Source organism: Lynx rufus, unplaced genomic scaffold, assembly GCF_022079265.1.
Source record: "Lynx rufus isolate CCGP_SWC_20201006 ecotype Redwood Valley unplaced genomic scaffold, mLynRuf1.p SCAF_9, whole genome shotgun sequence".
Lineage (NCBI taxonomy): Eukaryota > Metazoa > Chordata > Mammalia > Carnivora > Felidae > Lynx > Lynx rufus.
Window position 1 is genome coordinate 58763128 of NW_025814897.1, and position 19178 is coordinate 58782305.

At 50.7% G+C, this 19178-nt stretch overlaps 1 protein-coding gene across 2 annotated transcripts in view; it reads right to left on the minus strand.

The window, feature by feature from the left end:
• Positions 1-19178, minus strand: part of P2RY6 (pyrimidinergic receptor P2Y6) — a 42901-nt gene that overhangs the window by 13010 nt on the left and 10713 nt on the right. Inside the window, exon 1 of one of the 2 annotated variants that reach the window (XM_047071843.1) lies at positions 18413-18491. The exons of the other annotated variant lie outside the window; for it this stretch is intronic. The gene's annotated coding sequence lies outside the window, so the exon portion shown is untranslated. Of the gene's footprint in view, positions 1-18412; positions 18492-19178 lie in introns of those variants that run through there. 2 annotated transcript variants of the gene reach the window in all.

Below are 19178 nucleotides of genomic sequence, written 5' to 3' on the forward strand. Positions count from 1 at the left end.
ACATCTGTGCTATTTCCTCTGCCCGGGATGCTTTCCAAATAAGCCGTACTTATCCTTCCTGTAGTTTTCATGTCTGTAAAATGAGATTGATTACTGGTGCCTGCCACATAGGCTGTTGTAAGAAATAAACGAAACCATGCAGGTGAGGTGCCCTGGCACACAGTATGGACTCAATCAACATTTGTTAACTGAACGAATCAATTCCAGGCCCAGCCTAAATGCCCCCACTTTGGGCTCCCTCAGCCCGTGGCAGCGTGCACCAATTCCTGGGTCCTCACCACCCGGTGTCATCTCCTAATAGTCTGCCCGCTGCCGGATGTTTTAGCTGCAGCCCTGGGTGGGTGGCAGGCGGTGGCAGTGGTTATTCTCTCCCTTATACAGATGAAAGAAGTAAGACTCAGGATAAGTCAACGAGTTTCCCAAGGTGTCCCAGCCAGGTGACATTTCAATACTGTCTTTCTGACTCTACAAACCCCTTATCCATGGTTCCCCTGAAATCCATGCTTAGACGTCCAAGCCAGGAAATTCCCAGAGGATCGTCTCCCCTGCACTGAGGGCTTCTGGCCATGAGATGGTGCCAGCAGACTGCCTGGGCTGGCCAGTCTCAAGCCTTCTGACCGCCGCCCTGGGGTGGGGGCTGTGTGGCAGGTCGGCACACAGCCAGGGCCTCCCTTCTGGGGCTGGCACTGAGCAACCTCAGGACTGGGTTCCCAGCCTCAGTTTCTCCTGGCCCACTCCCCAGCCTTTCTCCTATTTGTTAGTCCCATATCCACTCATATCCTGTTCTCAGAGCCTCACCTGATCAATCTGGCTCACGGGAGCTAGTGGTGACATTGGCAGGGGGACGGGGCCAGTGTTCAGCCCTGTTCTTCTGAGGTAGAGGCCCTGGGAGTGTTGCCCTGACACCAGGCATCCACCCACCCAGCTCCGTTCCAGGTACACCCTTGGCAGAAACATTGAAGTCCCTCACTCCATCGAGGGGACACACTCTGCCAGTTTCCTTTTGTCAGTTCAGGCAACACATGGGATCGGTTTGTGCCTGCAGCAGAAGCGATTCAAGATAAATGGAAGGAAGAACTGGCAAGGGTTGATGCTCCTTGGGTTGCTTGGATCCTACGGTCTCGGGATACCCCTTTAGCTGACTCTGCAGTTCCCTCCCCATCCCTGCTCCAAGGACCTCAAATCTGGAAGGATGAGGAGGCCAGAGGCAGGAGCTGGAAGACTGAGTCACCACTTGCCAGCCAGCCAGGAACCAGCCCAGACCAGGCTGGATGTGGGAAGAGGCCTCCCAACCTTGGCCTGCCTGCCTGCTGGGAAACAAGGCCTGGAAACCCCCTTGCTTGGTCTCCAGCTTGTGAGTTTAGCAGCAAGGGCACAGGATGAGAAGGGTCAAGACCCAGCTTCCTTCCCCTGAGGAGTCAGACAGACTGGGATCCATCACCAACTCACTGTGTGACCTGGGGCGAGCCACCTACTCTCTCTGAGCCTGAGTCTCCACGTGATAAACAGGGCTAGTCCTGGTGCCTGCCTTACAGGGTCATTACATGCTCTGCCACAGTCACCAATCCAGCCCTGACCCAGCAGCATCCAGCCCGGGGCAGGAGAGCCCCCTGGAGCCTGCCTCAAGCCAGCCCGAGGCCAGGTTCCTGATGGCAGAGCCTCCTGGCATCCAGAGGATGGGGGGCAGGGGCAGTGCCCCCCACTCCAGGTGGAGTTTTGGTCCCACCCGTGATATCAGGCTGGCTGCAAAAGCAGGCAAATCTGGTAGGAAAAGGACACAGGGAGGGCAGGAAACTTGATCTCTTCTCTTTTCTACTTCCCCTTTTCACCTCCTACTCAACAAGAATTAAAGTTGGAACTGAAACAGCCATTTTGAGTGCAAGGAAGGGGAAGCTTCGGGGAATTTGGGAGATGAGGCTGCTTCCTTTAGTCTCTCTCTGGCCTCTACCAGCTGAGCAAAGAGGGAACTTGCATCTCCTGCACCACTACTCTGAGCCAGACCCATCAGTGAGCTCATGTAATCCCCACCACAATCCAGACAGATGTTTTCATTGGGCACTGACTCCGCACCATCACTGTGCAAAATGCCACAGCCCACTTACCCTTCACATTTCCACCTCCACTTTACAGATGAGGAAGCTGAGGCTTGGCAAACTTAGCAAGAGGTTGTCTCTCGGGAATGTGAATGAAGAGGTCAAAAACCATGGTGACCTAGGCAGGCACAGGGCTGAGAAGGCACAGGGCAGCCTCGGGGCTGGGGAACTGGACGGGGCAGCCCCTGACAGAAGGAGAGTCCATGGTGCCAGCTTTCTAAGTCCGTGCCCATGGGCCGCAGCACCTCCCACTGGGGGCTCTGGAAGATCCCAGCACCTTCCAATGTGCCCTCTTCCCTGAAGCTAGTGTGAGAGGGTCTCTGTTCTTTGCCCGGACCCCCAGGCTGTCCCCCCACACACCTTTTTTTTTATCTCCCTGTAGAGGTGTGCCGCTCAGATTCCCTTTCAAGCAAGAACATGCTGTTTACCTGCAAGGAGTGCAGCTGGCTGACAACCTCTATTGGTGACTTCAGGACCCACCCGTCCTCCCAGATAACCAGGCTCCAGTCTTTTGGGGAAGAGATGGCCCGGATCCAGCTATCTGGCCCATCTTGCAGGCAGTCATTATTCTCCTCTGCAATTTCTTTCATCCAATTCCCACACACCCTCTCACGATGAAGGCCCCATCTCCTGTTTTTCTTTCGGGGGATCCCCTTTCCCCTCTTCAAGTCTTGACAATCTGGGGGTGCTGGGCCTGTGACCTAGATCTGCCAATGAGAGAAGAGTGGGCTTCTCAGGCCCTATAACTGGCTCAGGGGTGGATGAGTGACCTCCCCTGGATGCCTCAGAGTCAATTTTGGAGATTTTGCTGGAACATTGGGAAGGAGGCAGATTTTCCACTGGGTTTGCAAAGCTGGTAGGAAGTGAGCCTGGAGCTTTAGGGCCAGGTGAACTGTATGCCAGGAACTGTCCTATGCATGGATGATACTACCAGCAGGAAGGAGACCGTGCAAAATAAAGCCAAGGATGGCAGAGCTGAGAACTGGGAACACACGGTTCCTGAGAACAACACTGAGCACCTGGTTCCCGCTATGCCTGAAGCTTTACCTTCCACTGGACTTTTTGACAGCTTGAGCTGATAAATTCCCTTTTTGCCTCAGTCCATTTGACCTAGGATTCTGTCACTTAAAATCAGGAGTCCTCCCTATAGACCTGCACTTCCCCCTCCACATGTCTCCTCTCCTCTTTCCACATCCCGTGTTCACAGGGTCAGCCCCAGAACCCTAACATCCTTTCAGGGGAGGCTGGAACTGGCCATGTACCTGAAGGCTACCAGCAGAGGGGCATGTAGGGACTGGGGGGGCTGTCAGGTCAAGCCTGATCCCCACGGGGGCTGCCAGGGAAGCCCCCCAATTCATTTCCCATGAGGGAAGCCCCTCCTCCAGCAGCTCCTGGAGTAACCACTGTGTCATTTCAGTAGCTCCTGGGCAGGAGTGCGGAAAGCTAGAAATCCAGCTTTTAGTCCTAGATTCATCACCCACTTGCTGTGTGACCCTGAGGAGGTCACTACACCTCCCCAAGCCTCACCTTGCCGAGCTACTTCACTGTAGCTGTGTAGTTTCTTGGCCACCAAGCTATGTGCTTTTACTGCAAAATCTCATTTGCTTTTACAACAGCCCTGCATGGTGGGTTGCATTATCTACATTTACAGATGAAGAAATAGGCTTCGAGAAGGCTGGTGGCTTGCCCAAGGTGACATGGCGAGGAGTGGTGAGCCAGGACTAGGACACAGATCTGAATAATGATAAAGGCTGTGCTCAGGAAGAGAGGCAACGTTCCTCTGTGTAAAAACTGAGGCCAAAGAGATTAGGAACTTGCCCAAGGTGCACAGTAAATCTACCATGCCACATTGCCTCTCAGGAACACAGTGGCCTGAGAGAGGACACAGAAATGGGCGCCAAGAGTCAGGACAGAAAAGAAGACCAGCCTGATTGTCAATGTCAGTCAGACTCCCTCCCTTCTTTAACTTTGTTAGGAATTGGGGACAAGGTCTGCTTTGCCTTTGCCAACACAGGCTCTAGCTCCCAAGAGGCACTGGGAAATGTTGAAGCCTAGTCTGTAAAGATGAGCCACAAGGCACCGTCCTTGGTGCTGTCTGGCTCAATTAAAAAAAAAAAATCTTTGTTTCGGTTGATGACAGGGAAGGCTGGTCAGGGGGGAATGAAGGTAATGGCTGCATGAATAGCACCTCTGCACCTACCTGGGTCCCCCAGCCTTCAGTTGTCAGGAAGGGCAGACCACCTCCACTGCCTTAGTGTTTGTTGTACGTTATGGTTCTGCCCATTTCACAGATGGACACTGAGGCCCCAAAGGTAGGTGGCTTTGTCCACAAATCTCACAGGTAGGGTCTGGGTATGGAGGAAGTCCAGAGAACCTCTCAACTCCCATGAAAGGCAGCTCCCTTGCCCCGGCCCTGCTCTAACCATCCCCAGCACCTAGGTCCACCTGGCAGAGAGAGGAGACCCAAGTGGACCCCAGAACCCAGTGTGTCAATGACAGGGCTCTGAATTGTAGACTCTCAGGGCCAGAGAGGCCTTAAGGGAATCTGACCCAGAGCTCTCCTCAGCCCCTCAGAGAAGGAGGCTCTCTGAAGCCTCTTTGACAGGACTTGTCTGGCCTCCATTTGCATATTTCCCATGACAGGGAACTCACTCCATCTCTCTTAGGCCGCTACACTCCACCATGAGAAAGCTCTCTGGAAGACGTGCTTCACCACACCAAGCCCTGAGATCTGCTCCTAGTCACTACTTTCCTTCCCCAGTCTGTCCTGCCTCTGGGTTCACAGAGCTCAGCTGCCCCCAAATCCCTGGGCACTGCAGAAGTTGTCCCAAGACTATTCACGAGCTGGTCTTCATTCCCATTGGCCAAATCCAGTGCTCATGTCCAGGCCCAGGAAACCTAGTGATGGAGCTCATAAACCAGACATGAGGCCAGAGAGCCATGACCATTCCCAAATCTGACGACAAAACCCTCTGCTTGGAGCACAGTCTCTTCTTACCATTTTGGGAAGATAAAACTGAGGTCTCCCCCGCAGCCTTAGAATCTTGCCAAGTGGTCTTCAGTCCTCTAGAATGTCTTCCACCAAACCCCAAATCCTCACCCTCAAATGTCAAGCATGTAGCACTGGGGCCTCATTTGTGCCCAACCTAGTGTGGGAGGAGCTGTGCTTTGTAGGTATCTGAGGGGTGACCTGGGATGAGGAAATCAAAGGCAGGGCAACTGCCTGGCTCTGAATGTAATGTGGGAGGTCAGCGGTGACACAGGCAGTTCCTGCCGCAGAGTGCATTGTTGTACGTGGCGTGTGTATGAGGAACACAGGACAGACCTCAGCTCCTTCAGGTGGCCACTCAAACATACAGGTTCTAGATGAGGCCTTCCCCTACCACACTAGCTAACATTGTAACCTCCCACCTTACACACACACACACACTTCCTACTGCCCTTCTCCACTGTATTTTTCTCCATGGCATTTACCATCTTCTAACCCACTATTTTATTTGTTTGCTATTGTCTGCCTCCTCCCATCAGAACATAAACTCCACCAGGGCAGGCGTTTTTATGTTTTATTCACTACTGCATCTCCAGGGCTTAGGATGGTACCTGACACATAGAAGGTACTCAGTGACAAATTGTTGGATGGATGGATTTCTAGGGGTGACTCAAGAATATCTACACAGAGAGGACTTGGGGTGGAAATCTGATTGGGGGCATATGGAACTAGGCTTGACATTATGCTTGCATTGCAAACTACAGTTTGTACTCAGAGTATGTTTACTGGAGATTAGAGGCTGATAGAGACTTCAAAGCCACCCATTGGGCCGCCTCTATCTGGCTGTGCATATGAGAATCAGGCTGCGAATAGTCCCAGCTGAGAAGGGTGAACGGGACATGGCCTGGTGGTGCTGGGCTGCCTGTCTCTTCCTCCTGCCCTGTGTGAGGTCTTCCCTGGTACTTTCCCCATCACTCCCACACTGGCCCTGTCCCATCCTGCTGTCCTCCCAGAGCCTCTCAGCCCGTAACCATCTCTCCCTTGGCACTGGGGCCTCTAATATGAAGGCCTCCAGAACCCTGGGCTAGCATCTTCCTAGCCCCTCTCCTTTCCCTTGCCAGCCTGGAGCTCTAGTGCAAGACCCGGGGCTCCTGTGAACACAACCAGTCCGTTTGTATCCCTCGTTCTTGGCACCAACAGACCACTTAGTCCTGCCCTGTGGATGTGAGGACGTGACTCAGCAGAGGGCCCTGAGGCCCAACTGGGTCACCACCCCACTTGGCTGAGTCCCCAAACTTCTGCCTGTCTTGGAGCAGTCCCTCTCCCATCTCTTCCAAGCCTCTGCCCCATCTTTCTTGTCAGTCCTATCCTCCACTCCAACAGCCCTCAACTCCTCCTTCAAAGCAAAGTGTACCCTTTCAGAGGGGCCTCCTTCAACTTCCTGGCCACCTAAAGAGCCTTGAATCTGTTCCTGGGTCTCCCCTTTCCCCCTGGACCCCAGGCGGCCTCCTGCAGTGTGGATCCCCCCCTCTGCCCAAAGCTTCCGCTCAGCCCACAACACTCCCCATCCTCTGGTCCCCCAGCTGTGCTTCCTCCTTCACAGTCCAGCCTGTCCAAGAGTCTTCTGCCTCCCATCCTCCCACTTTGCCCTCATTTCTCACAGCCCTACAGTCTGCCCAGGGCAGGGCAGACCAAAGCAGGGAGCCTTGGGGCCAGCTCAGGGAAGGGTGGTGGGCACCCTATCTTTCTAGGTGAGGCTGGCGAGATGGGACCATGGGAACCAGTGACCGTTTGATCTCTATCCCAAGGAAATCTCAGAGGTGACCTTGACATGACAGGCCCTGGGGGAAAAACAGGTCGCTGTGAGGTCATTTCAGTTGGACACTCCCCGACCCCTGGTGCAGGGCTGGGGGCAGGGGGGTCGGGAGGGAGCTCTTTCTGTGGCTTCCAGGAATAGGCCCGGATTCTGCTGGGAATCTGGGGTGGGGTCCAGGGCGGGAAGTGGCACCTCCAGAACATCTGTTTAGGTGGCAGCTGGGGGATTCCGGTGGGGGGTAAATGAGGGAACTGACACTTCGCAGCACTCACAACATGGGTTTGCGGAAACATCACAGAGTAGTAGGGGCTGTTGATAATGGAGCAGGCGAGGGTGGCAGGCAAAAGCTCTCCAAGCTACCCCAGTGACACGCCTGGTCATAGGAGATCCGAGGATCCACTCTGGAACAGGTCTCTGCTCAGAGATCCTTGGGAAACCCAGATTTCTTCAAACCTGGTTAATTCCAGTTCACCCATATGGTCCCATACACCCCCCCCCCAACCTATCCACCCCCCAGTGTAAGTGAAATCCAACTGCCCGTTCCTGGCATCTGCACCCCTGTGCCACACATCACCACTCCCTCTGCAAAGCTTGGCACTTTGCAGGCCTGGTTTCTGTCCTGGCTCTACAGCTCCCAAGCAGTGATTTCACCTCTCTGAGCTTCAGTGTCTTTAATTATAAGGTAGAGACAATAGCACCCACCTCACAGCATTGTTGGGGCTCAACAACGGATCTAGAACAACCAGCCCAGTATCTGGAGCAAGTGGGTATTCACTCAGTGGGGCTTTATTTTTATTACTTATAATTTTATCACAGACCAGCTGAGAAACGGCCTCACTTGCAGCCTTTGCTTATTCATTCATTCATTCTTTCATTCATTCACTCTTTTGACATGTGTTTTCAGGAAGCCTTACAATGTGCAGGGACTTCACTGGGCTCTGGTCCCGATCCTTGAGGAGGCCCAGCTGGTGGAAAAGACAGATGAAGGGGTCTCCAGGAAGACAGAGGAGGCCCTTATGCCTGCCTAGGGTATCAAGGAAGGATCCCTGGAGGAGGTGATTCTTTGTTGGAATGTGGACAAGGAAGGGGAGGGTGTTTCTGGCAGAGAGGCCTGCTGGAGATATGAGGGCACAGGGTACCTGCAAACGTTTGTGTTTGCAGGAGGTGAGGCTGGGAGGCCATCAGAGGCAGGTATCAACAGTTCTCAAACGTGAGGCTACAAATTCGGCCTTTGTACAGTGGGTGCCAGCCAAGGAGCCCTCAGTGGTTTATAAAGCAGGGTAGAGGTGTGATCAAATTTGAGATTTAGGAAGTCCCTCGTGCTGCTGGATAGAGGATGGACTGGATGCGGTGAGAGTCCAAGTCAGAGACAGTAGGGCACAAAGTGGGGCCTTGGCTCCAGGGCTAGTGTGGTAGGGCCAAATCAGGGGCCTTGAATGCTAGGCTCACTGCAGCCTTCTGCCCCTCTTCTACATAGCCCTCCACAAGCCCTGACAGCCAGAGTACTAGAAAGACAGATTGGAAAGTGGGCAGTTTGTCAGTGATGCCCTGGTCCAGTCCTCAGGTCACAGCCAGGAATCTGAGCCCTAGAGCAGACAAGAGGATGGCCTACAGCCCTTGAGTGAGTCCACGGGGGCCTTGTGCCCCTGTACCCTCTTCCCAAGGCTGCTGCTTCAGTCTGACTCCTCTCCTGGGGAAGCAAGGATGTGGCTCTGGTAGATGAAGAGTCCAGAAGGATAACTGGCTCCACCTGCCAGGCCCATGTAGGCCCTCTCCTCTCCAACTGAGGAGGGGAGCCCTCAGAGCTTCCTGAGTTCTCTCTTCTCCCTCACACCCATTTTTCAGCTGAGGAAATTGAGACCCAGAGAAGAGAGGCATTTGGCTCCTGCGATAAACACAGCTCTCTGGACCTTGAGGCGGGTGTCAGGTGTGGGAGATGGAATAGCTGGGTCCTAGCCCTGGCCCTGCCACTGGACAGCTGGATTCCTGATTCTTTTTTTTTTTTTTTTCTTTAAGTTTATTTATTTATTTTGAGAGCGAGAAAGAGCGCAAGCAGGGGAGGGGCAGAGAGAGGAGGAGAGAGGATCCCAAGGAGGCTCTGCACTGGCGGTGAACAGCCTGACGTGGGGCTCGAATTCATGAACCATGAGATCATGACCTGAGCAGAGATCAAGAGTTGGCCGCTTAACCGACTGAGCCACCCAGGCGCCCCTGAATTCATGATTCTTGAGGAGACTCGGCTGGTGAGGGGTAGAGCTCCTACAGCACAAGCTTCCGGCCCTGGCCTGGACCTTGTGGGCGGCACTGCTCCCAGGGCACACTCCCCTTCCACACCAGCCTGTGTCTCTGCAAGGCACAGCTGAGGAGGACAAAACAGGAAGAAACCACATACTGTCTGCTCCAGGGAACTGTGGGCCTCGGCTGGTCCCTTCTCTGGGCCAGACCCCACCCTGCCCAAGGGAGTCAGATGATCTCATCAGCACAGCTCAGCCAGGCCAGGCCCCTGTCCTCAGCCCCACCAGCTCTCCCAGCGTGGGGTTGGTGAAGAGGCCTGGCTCCGGTCCCTGGAGCCTGTTGACGTAACCAAGCCTCCTGAGTGTCTGGGCTTGTGCTTGACCTAGACCCTCCCCAGGGAAGGGGGTGGACCGGGGGGAGGATAGGGGGCTGCACGGGTGTGCAGTGTCAGGTGCCTGCCATCCTCCGGTCTCACCCAGAGAAACCAGTGGGGCCGCGCACGCCCATTGCCACTCTCCTAGTGGGAAAACTGAGGCCCCACTTGAAATCAATCACCGAGCCCTGTTTGTGTTCCATCCTTACATCTGTCAAACTGTGCCCTTGTCTCATCCTGTGGTCCCTGCCACAGCCTAGACCACATCCACCCAAAGCTCTGTCTTCCATCTCCCCAGCCAGTCCATCTTCTTTTTGCAGCCAGAGGGATCTTTGTTTGGCAAAAGTCTGACCTCATCACTCCCCTGCCTGAGCATTTTACGGCACCCTGGGGACTGAGGATAAAGGCAAACCAGGGCCCTGCTGACATCTCTGTTCTCAGCACTCACCCCTGTCCCTTATACACGACCTGCAAGGCCAGGAGCTACATTCAGTTCCTGGAACCAGCCATGCCTTCAGTCCCCACTCGGTGTTCCTTCTGCCACTGGATGGCCCTTTCTTCATCTCTGCAGCTGGCACACTCCCACTGTTAGCTCAATGACAGGGGAGATCCATGTCCTGCCCTCAGGAGCTCAGTGTAGACAAGGGACCTGAAGACCCATAATCCGAGGCAGGCATCAGTGCACCAGAGTCCTGCAGGAGCCCAGGCGGGGAGGGATGGTCTGCAGGGAAGGGATGCTCAGTGGGGGAGGCAGCAATGGAAAGGCCAAGTGCACATGGAGGCACAGGCATCTCTGGCAGAGGGAAGAGTAAGGGCTGAGGCTGGGTAAGGCGTGTTGAAGAACACAGCCGGAGCTGCCAATATACCAGCAAATGTGGTTGGAAAAGAGGCCCAAACTAATGCTACTAATAATACAATTACTGAACACTTACTGTGTGCCAGATGTACAACACTCCAATCCTCACAATGGCTCTGGGAGGTAGGACTGGTATTATCTCCATTTAATACCTCAAGTGGGAAAACTAAGGCACAGAGATGTCAGTTAGCTAACTTACCTAAGGTAGCACAAGTAGAAAGAACAGCTACTGGGCTAGGAACCCAGGCAGTGTGGCTCCAGAAGCACACATTCTAAGTTCCTACAATACAGAAGGACTGGGATAGGGAGGTTCTCAGGCGGCAGGGGAATTTAGCTCCTCCGCTCTCTGCCCAACCTTCTTAGGACCCAACTTGCCTGGGCTCACCCTCACACTAGTCACAGGGCCCCATAAGTGCTGTCTCCTTCTGGGGAAGGAAGTATTCAGGGACCAACTAAAAGGATTCCTTCTAATTCTCCCACTGGTTCCCATGGGAAGTCTGAGGCCAGGGATGCCCTTTTAAGCACAGCCTCCTAACCACAGCTGCCCATCAGCTTCCCAGAACTCTTCTGGGGAGGAACGCTTGCCTGTCAAGCATCTCTTGCCATGGGGAGCTCCCTCCCTCACTGCATGGTAATCTTGTCCATTCAAAGTGGGTGCCTGGCCCCGAGCCCATCAGCTAGAGCAGCCATACAGACCCCTTACCAGTGATTGGTTTAGAGGAAACCAATTAAAGTTTGTTCCAGGAATTTTGGTGGAACCAGCATGAAAGGTTTTCTCCCTTTTCCTCTAGGATTATTAGTTGTAAGGGTCATGGAAACCTGGTGCTTCTAGAAAGAACGTGGGTGAGAATGTAGGAAGCAAGTAGAAAGTCATGAGAAAGGATATAAAAAGAGAGCGCTGATGACATGACGGCACTTGTAGATTTAGCCATGCCTGGTCTAGGTCTACCTTCGACTTTTTCTTTACATTAACTAATCCTTTTCTTGCTTAAACTACTTACATTTGTCATTTGCAATCAAAGCCTCTCTGACCCATATGACACCAAAAGAACAGGCAACAAAAGAAAAAAAATAGATAAATTGAATTTCATCGAAATTTAAAACTTTTGTGCATCAAAGGACACTATCAACAGAGTGAAAAGGCAGCCCATAGAATGGGAGAAAAGATTTGCAAATCATATATCTGATAAAGGACTAATATCCAAAATACACAAAGAACTTCCACAACTCAAGAGCAACAACAACAACATGACAACCTAATTCCAAAAATGGCAAAAGACTTGAATAGACATTTCTCCTAAGAAGATACACAAATGGCCAACAAGTACATGAAAAGATGCTGAAATCACTAATCATTAAGGAGAATCGCCTCACCTCACACTCATTAGGATGGCTATTATCCAAAACCAGGAAATAGCACGTGTTGGTGTGGATATGGAGATATTGGAGCCCTTGTGCATTGCTGGTGGCAATGTAAAATGGTGCAATTAAAAAAAAAAAAAGCCCATTGAATTGCCGTAAGACCCAACAATTTTACCCCTAGGTAAAAATAATTGAAACTTACATTTATTTATTTATTTATTTATCTATTTATTTATTTATTTCTCAATATATGAAATTTGAAACTTACTTTTAAACAGACTCAAACAGATTATTTATACACCAACGTTTATAGCAGCATTATTCACAACAGTCAAAGGTAGAAACAACCTAAATGTTCGTCAATGGAAGAATGGATAAACAGACAGTGGTCTATCCATACCACAGAATACTATTCAGCCTTAAAAAAGGAGATTCTGATACATGTTATAACGTGGATGAACCTTGAAAACATTATGCTGAGCAAAATAAGCCAGATACAAAAGGACAAATACTGTATGAGTCCACCTATGAGAGGTACCTAAAATAGTTACATTCATAGAGACAGAAACAGCGGTTACTTGGGGCTGGGGGAGGGAGAAATGGGGAGTTATTATTTAGTGGGTAGGGGGCTTCAGTTTGGAATGATAAAAAGTTCTGGAGATGGACAGTAGTGAGGATTACACAATGCTGTAAATGTATTTAATGCCACTGAAGTATACATTCAAAAAGGGTTAAAATGGTAACTTTTATGTGTGGTGTAAGACACATATTTTTTGTCTTTGCCCCTGATTCCTGACACAAAGCTCCTACATTCCTTGGAATTTCCTGAGTAATAGTAGCATCTTTTGTTCTAATGATTGACTCTTGGCAGGCCCCTGAATGATTTCAGGATGGGGGCTAGTTGCCAGAAAGAACAAACCTTGATTAGAAGCTTGGAACTTTCAGTCCTGCTCCCTAACCTCCAGGGAAAGAAGAGGGGCTAGAGGTTGGGTTCAATTGCCAGTGACCAAAATAATGTAAGCAATCATGCCTATGTAATGATGTCCCCCCTAAAAAAAAACTCCAAAACTTGGAGAGCTTCCAAGTTTGGTGAAGACATCAAAGTGCTGGTGAAGGGTGCCTGGGTGGCTCAGTCAGTTAAACGTCTGACTTCAGCTCAGGTCATGATTTTACAGTTCATGAGTTTGAGCCCCGCATCAGGCTCTGTGCTGATGGCTCAGAGCCTGGAGCCTGCTTTGGATTCTGGGTCTCCCTCTCTCTCTGGCCCTCCCCGACGTGTACTCTGTCTCTCAAAAATAAATTAAAAACGTTTAAAAAATTAGAAACAAAAACAAAGTCTGGGAAGATGGTGCCACTTACGTCATACCTCACCCTATGCATCTCTTCCATTTGGCTGTTCCTGAGTTGTATCCTTTATAACAATCTGGTAATAGTTAAATAAAGTGTTTTCTTGAGTTCTGTGAGCCGTTCTAGCAAATTGTCAAACCTGAGAAGGGAGTCATAGGAACTCCTGAGTTCTAGACAGTCAGTCAGAAGCATGGGAGGTCCAGGACTTGTGACTGGCATCTGAATGGCGGGGGGTGGGGGGCAGTCTTGTCCTGTGGGACTGAACCCTTCACCTAAGTGCTAATCCTCAGAGTTGGTGTCAGAATTGGTTGGCATCATGAGGGGAAGAACCTACACGTTTGGTGATGCCTTCCTCTGGGACAAAGGTCAGGCAGGCTGACTGCCCATTATGAAAGATTCAAGTTGCCTCTGGTCTAGGCTCCTTTCTTGTAATGGAACTCACCGTGTGTGCAGGTGATATTTGGCCTTCTTTCTAGTGCCTTGTGGCAACTGGGGCTTGACAAACTGGTGCTGATACTGATATCCTCCCTGGTTCTGTTGCCGAGGAACAAAGTTCTTTGTCTAGAACCAGGAGTCTTAGGTCTTCTGCCAGCATCCATTAAAATGTAGTAGGCTAACTTGTTAGCTTCGATGCGTGGTAAACTCACAAGCCCTTCATGGTTCTTGATACGTACTACCTGCATCAGAATCTCAGGTGGGAGATATAGGACATTTGTGTTCTTGACAATTTATTATGATAGTCAGCCAACTCAGGCTTGTAGGAATCTTGCCATAGAGTGAAACCTTGGAAGAGTTGGTTTTCTTTCTTTTTTTTTTTTCCAGATTTTATTTATTTTTTGAGAGAGAGAGTGGGGGGGGCAGAGAGAGAGAGAGAGAGGGAGAGAGAGAGAATCCTAAGCAGGTTCCACAATGTCAGCACAGACCCTGACGTGGGGCTCGAACTCATGAATCCTGAGATCACAACCTGAGCTGGAATCAAGAGTCAGAGGTTTAACCAACTGAGCCACCCAGGCGCCCCAAGAGTTGGTTTTCCTAAGGAACTGGCACTTTCTTCTTCTGGGAGGCTGCTTCTCCTTTCTTGTTCCAGCACCCAGAAAGCTCAGGGTTGAATTTCCCTGTGCATCTATCTTAGCATCAACATTGGTCTCAACCTTCTGTGCAACTTGTAGGTTCCTGCTTCTGTTTTCCAAAAAATTAATATATAATCTACCTACCGTAAAATTCGCCCTTTTAAACTGTACAGTTCAGTGGCTTTTAGTATATTCATGAGATTGGACAACGATCTCTACTATCTAATTTCAGAACATTTTCCTTACCATAAAAGAAATCTTGTACCCATTAGCACTTGCTTTCCATTCCTCCCCCTCCATCTTGTGGAAATTACTTACTTATTTTCAGTATTTATGGATTTGCCCATTCTAGATACTTCATGTAAACGGGATCATAGAATACGTACCATTTTGTTTCTGGCTTATTTCACTTAGCATAATGTCTTTAAGGTTCGTACATGTTGTAGCATGGATCAGAATTTCATTTTTTACAGGCGAGTAATATTCCGTTGTAGGGATATACCATGTTTTGTTTATCCATTCATCAATTAACAAACATTTGGGTTGTTTCTGCTTTTTTGGCTATTATGAATAACACAGCTATGAACATTTCTGTATAAGTTTTTGCATAGATACACGTTTTCAATTTTCTTGGATATATACCTAAGAGAGGAATTGTTGGGTCTTATAGTAACTCTATGTTTAAATTTTTGAGAAATTGCCAAACTGTTTTCCAAAGTGGCCGCACCATTTCACATTCCCACCAGCAATGTATGAGAGTTCCAATCTCCCCACATCCTCCCCAACGTTTGCTATTGTCTGTCTTTTCCAGGATAGCCATCCTAAAGGGTGTAAGGTGGTATTATATTGTGATTTTGATTTATATTTCCCTAACTACTCCTTTTCTATGTTGTTGTTCACCTTTTACCATTTTATTTTATGTATTTCCGACCGGAGGCCTGACATCTTTTGTAGAACAAGTACCCCCATGGTGTAGGAGAGTCATAGCCTTCAGGGCTAGACTGGCCCCAATTTGACTATTAGCTGTATGACCTTGAACAAGTTTGACAACACTCTGAGTCTCAGTTTCTCCACTTACTAAACTTAAGTTACAGTATTCACCTTTCATAGTTGTTGTTACTGTAAAGATAGATCTACAATAAAGCTGTGGTGTAGGCCTGGCACAAAGTGAGTCCTCAATGAATCTCACTAAGGCTGGGAGTCTGACAGGGAGGTTTCTGAGACCCAGGATGGGGGCTGCTGGATTTTAACCTATCATGTGCTTTATTCCAGGAACTTTTTATCACAGAGGCATTTCAGGTTACCTCACACATTGGCCCCTCTGAGTCTCTATATCCCCTTTGTGCCATGAGAAATGAGGCTGTGTCCCATCACGTCAAATGCTGGCAAATCTGTAGGGTTCATCCTAACATCTTTCAAGTTTTGTCTCTCACTCAACCATCAGACTAGCTGCAGCCTAAAGGAGTATCTCCTCCTTCGGATGAAGGGCTCTCCAGTGTGAAGAGGGAAGTGAACTGAAACTTGTTGAGGACCTACAGTAATGTTATGTGCATTATCTTATTTGTCACTCCATGAGTCGGTCAGGTATGCTCTATCATCCCATTTCACAAATGGGGAAACTGAAATTCCAAGAAGTTAAAGAACTCATCTGAGATGACACAGCCAGCAAATGCTGGTGCCGGGATTCAAACCCAGCTCTGATTTCAACATCTGATTTCTTTTTCCCTGTACAGAGTGTTCCTCCCCCCCAACCTCTGCCCTCCAGTAGGAGGTGCTCAGGAAACTTCACTGACCTGAATGGCTGGTTCTCAACCCACTGGCTTGACAGAGACAATGTCATCCCTTTGAGCTGAGATCTACCTCCTAGACACCACAGGTCAGCTCTCTCTTGGGGCCACAGCACAGCCCTCACTCTGTCCCGAGCCCCCAAAACCAGTCCTGCGTGGGGAGTCAGGATGCCAGGCTCTGCCCCTACTACCACAGACTTAGCCCACCCAGGCCTCAGCTTTCATCCCAAGCTGGCTAAGCAGAAGGCTGGATCCGCTCGCTCCAGGGTCCCTGGCATCCAGCACGGGGCTGGGCACAGATGCTGCAGACCTAGCCTAGGCCATCTCCACAGACCCACAGCTGCATCTTGCATTGGCCTGCCCTCCCACAGGAGTCGTTAGTGACAGGGCCAGCTCTAGGGAAGGGGGAATAGGAGGATATCTCCGTATGCCCAGGCCAGGTTTCTGGCCTTTACTAGACATGCCAACAGTCAGAGAGGAAGAGTCAGAGCTGTACCCACCCCAAACTGAAATAGAAACCCATTTTAGAGACAAATGCGGAAATGGCCCCAGGACCAGAGGGGTGGGGTAGAGTGTCATTGGGGAGGACTCCAGAGACACAGCTTCCTGAGAGTCTTGACTGGCCGCTGCTACAGTGAGCACCGTTCACCAGGCTCTGCCAACTCATCCCTCCTCCAGGGAGGACAAATTAGAATCCCAGGTCCCACACTTGAACTTCTCTGAACCTCAGCCTCCTCGACCGCAACATGGGGATAACAATCATCTTGGCTGCATTTGTTAGCTCAATCTAAGTGACCGAAGCACCTAGCACATAGTAGGTGCTCAATAAATGGTAGCCATTGTTATTATCACTTAACTTTCTCTTTCAGCTCAATGTTGACCGAGTGATCTATTCATTTGTTCTTTCATTCATTTACCCATCCAGCCATCCCCACTAGGTGGGTCACAATAGTTAAGAATAAAGCTTCTGGAGTTAGGTAGGAGTTGAAACCCCAGAAATGCCACTAATTGGCTGAGTAACTCTGGAAAAGCCATTTTTCCTCACCAAGTCTTCATTTCCTTGCCTGTAAAATGGGAATAATAAGAGCACCTCTGGAGGGTGCAGGAATGTCGTGAAGGGTCATTGGGACAATGATGTGGACAGAGTCGTGGAAGGAAAAGTGGGTAGCAGGTGAGCCACACAGAGGAGCCAGGCAAGGTGCCAGCCCTGCAGAACAGGCCATGCTGGGAGCACCAGACAGCGAGGCCTCCAGGGACAGACACAGGATGAGGCGAGGGCGGCCAGGAGGGAAGAAGAATCAGCAGGCTCAGAAACAATTGCTAGGTTTCTGGACCGTGGCCTGCTCCCTTTCTGGTAAACTAAGAAACAGTGAGGAAACACAAAAAAAGATTGTAAGAAGTTTAGAGGAGAAAAGCCCTAGGCAAACAGGGAGCCTTAGGCAGCATGGAGTTGCCCCACCCAGCCAGGCCAGGGAACATGTACAGGCACACACATTGCACACATGTGCACACACAGTCACAAGCTGCACATTCTCACTTGTGCATACACACCCAAGGGCTTGCACACACATACAGATGTGTCCTCAGAGGCACGGCACTTTGTAGTTTGCCAACAGCCTTCTCATTTACCATCTCATTTTATACCAAGGGGTGGAGAGAGTGTCCTGAATTGGCTTGGGACTCTTTCCAGAGCAGGCAAGATACATGAATCCCAGACATCTTCAGGAGGCCAGGGACCCTCCGAGGGCTGTGCTGCCTCAGTTTCTTCCCCCCTGGAGGTGTCAGTGGGTGTTGAATGGCAACAGAAACCCCAGGAAAGTTTTCACCCAGCTTCCCCAGATACACTCGTTCACCCCGCTTCACTCTCCTTCAGCAAGGCACACTTGGACTCAAGAACTCACTTTCCCCACCAGTCACATGGGTTCAGCTCCAGGTTGTCTTGTGATTTAGCTGGGATGGCACAGGCAAGAGTTTGCCAAGGGCCTTCTCTGTGGATCTGGTCACCTAATCCTTCTTAGCCTCTCCCCACCATAGGCTCCGGAGGGCTCTGAGGGCAGAGCCCAGCCTCCTCCCTGGAGGGCCCTCACTAGCATATAACACTCAACAGTTTTCAAATACTCAGGAAGAGACCATCATGATCCCCATTCTACAGAGTAAGAATTTAGGCCCAGAGAGGGAACGTGTCCTGTGCCACTTGGGACTCAAACCCAGACTTACATGGCTCCCAGTTCTGTCTTCACTCTTCCACCCCTCCACCGAGGTCCCTCTCAGTCCCCATGTCTCCATCTCCTCTGCCCTGCACGCTGTGCGGCCTGGAGGCTCTAGGCACAACCAGGCCAAGGAAGGAAGGAGGACCCTCAAGGCTTCTCTGGCTCCCACTCCAGCCTATGAGGAGCCACAGTGCCTGCAAGGTGGGCTGTGTGTGAAGCTCTGAGAGGAGGTGGGGGCATGGGCACCCTTAGGACCCTGACCCAGAACACTCACCCAGGAGTCAGTGAGCTCCACGGTGGTCTGTGAGGCGTTGGAGCAAATTCTAACTCCAGAGCAACCCTTATAGCTAGCCAGTTCCTGTGCCACAAACTGTCACGTGCATGTTTCACAGAAGCCCCAGGAGGTAGCAAGAAACCAAGAAATCAAGGAGGGGAAGTAACTTGCCGCAGCACAGAGCTGGCAAAGGGCAGGGCGAATCCCAAGAACACGCAAGCTCATTCAGCCACTACCTAGTTGTGAACAGTTACTTCACCTTCTGAGTGTGCTGACGTTCAGAATGGGTACCACCCATTTACCCCTGAGGGCTGTTGGGAAGGTTGCGTGAGATAACATTTAAGGACAGGGCTTGGCACAGGGAGGCACTCCTCAGTAACCATTTTTCCCCTCCTCCTCTCCACCCTACCCCTCGGCCCTCTCCTGATCTTTCTCTGAAAGGTCTGGAGAGAGCTGGCCCTGCTCCTTGCTGCCAGAGGGAACAATCAACCTGGTTTTCTTAGCAGTGCCTGGAAGATCCATTAAGAGAGGCTGAGACCCTGAGGTTAACAGCTCTGCTCTCCGCAGCTCGGACTCCTGATGCTACCTACTCCCCTTCAGGGCTGAGGATGACTCCTCAGCTTGAGTGTGATTTGAGGGGAAAACAGGCTGAGCCTGGGCCACCATCCTTTCCCCAGCTCTGATCCACCCTTAAGCTTGGGCTTGATGAGAAGGCAGAAAGGGTGACTGTGCTTTGGGCCAATGGTGGCCTGGGACAGTCCCTCCC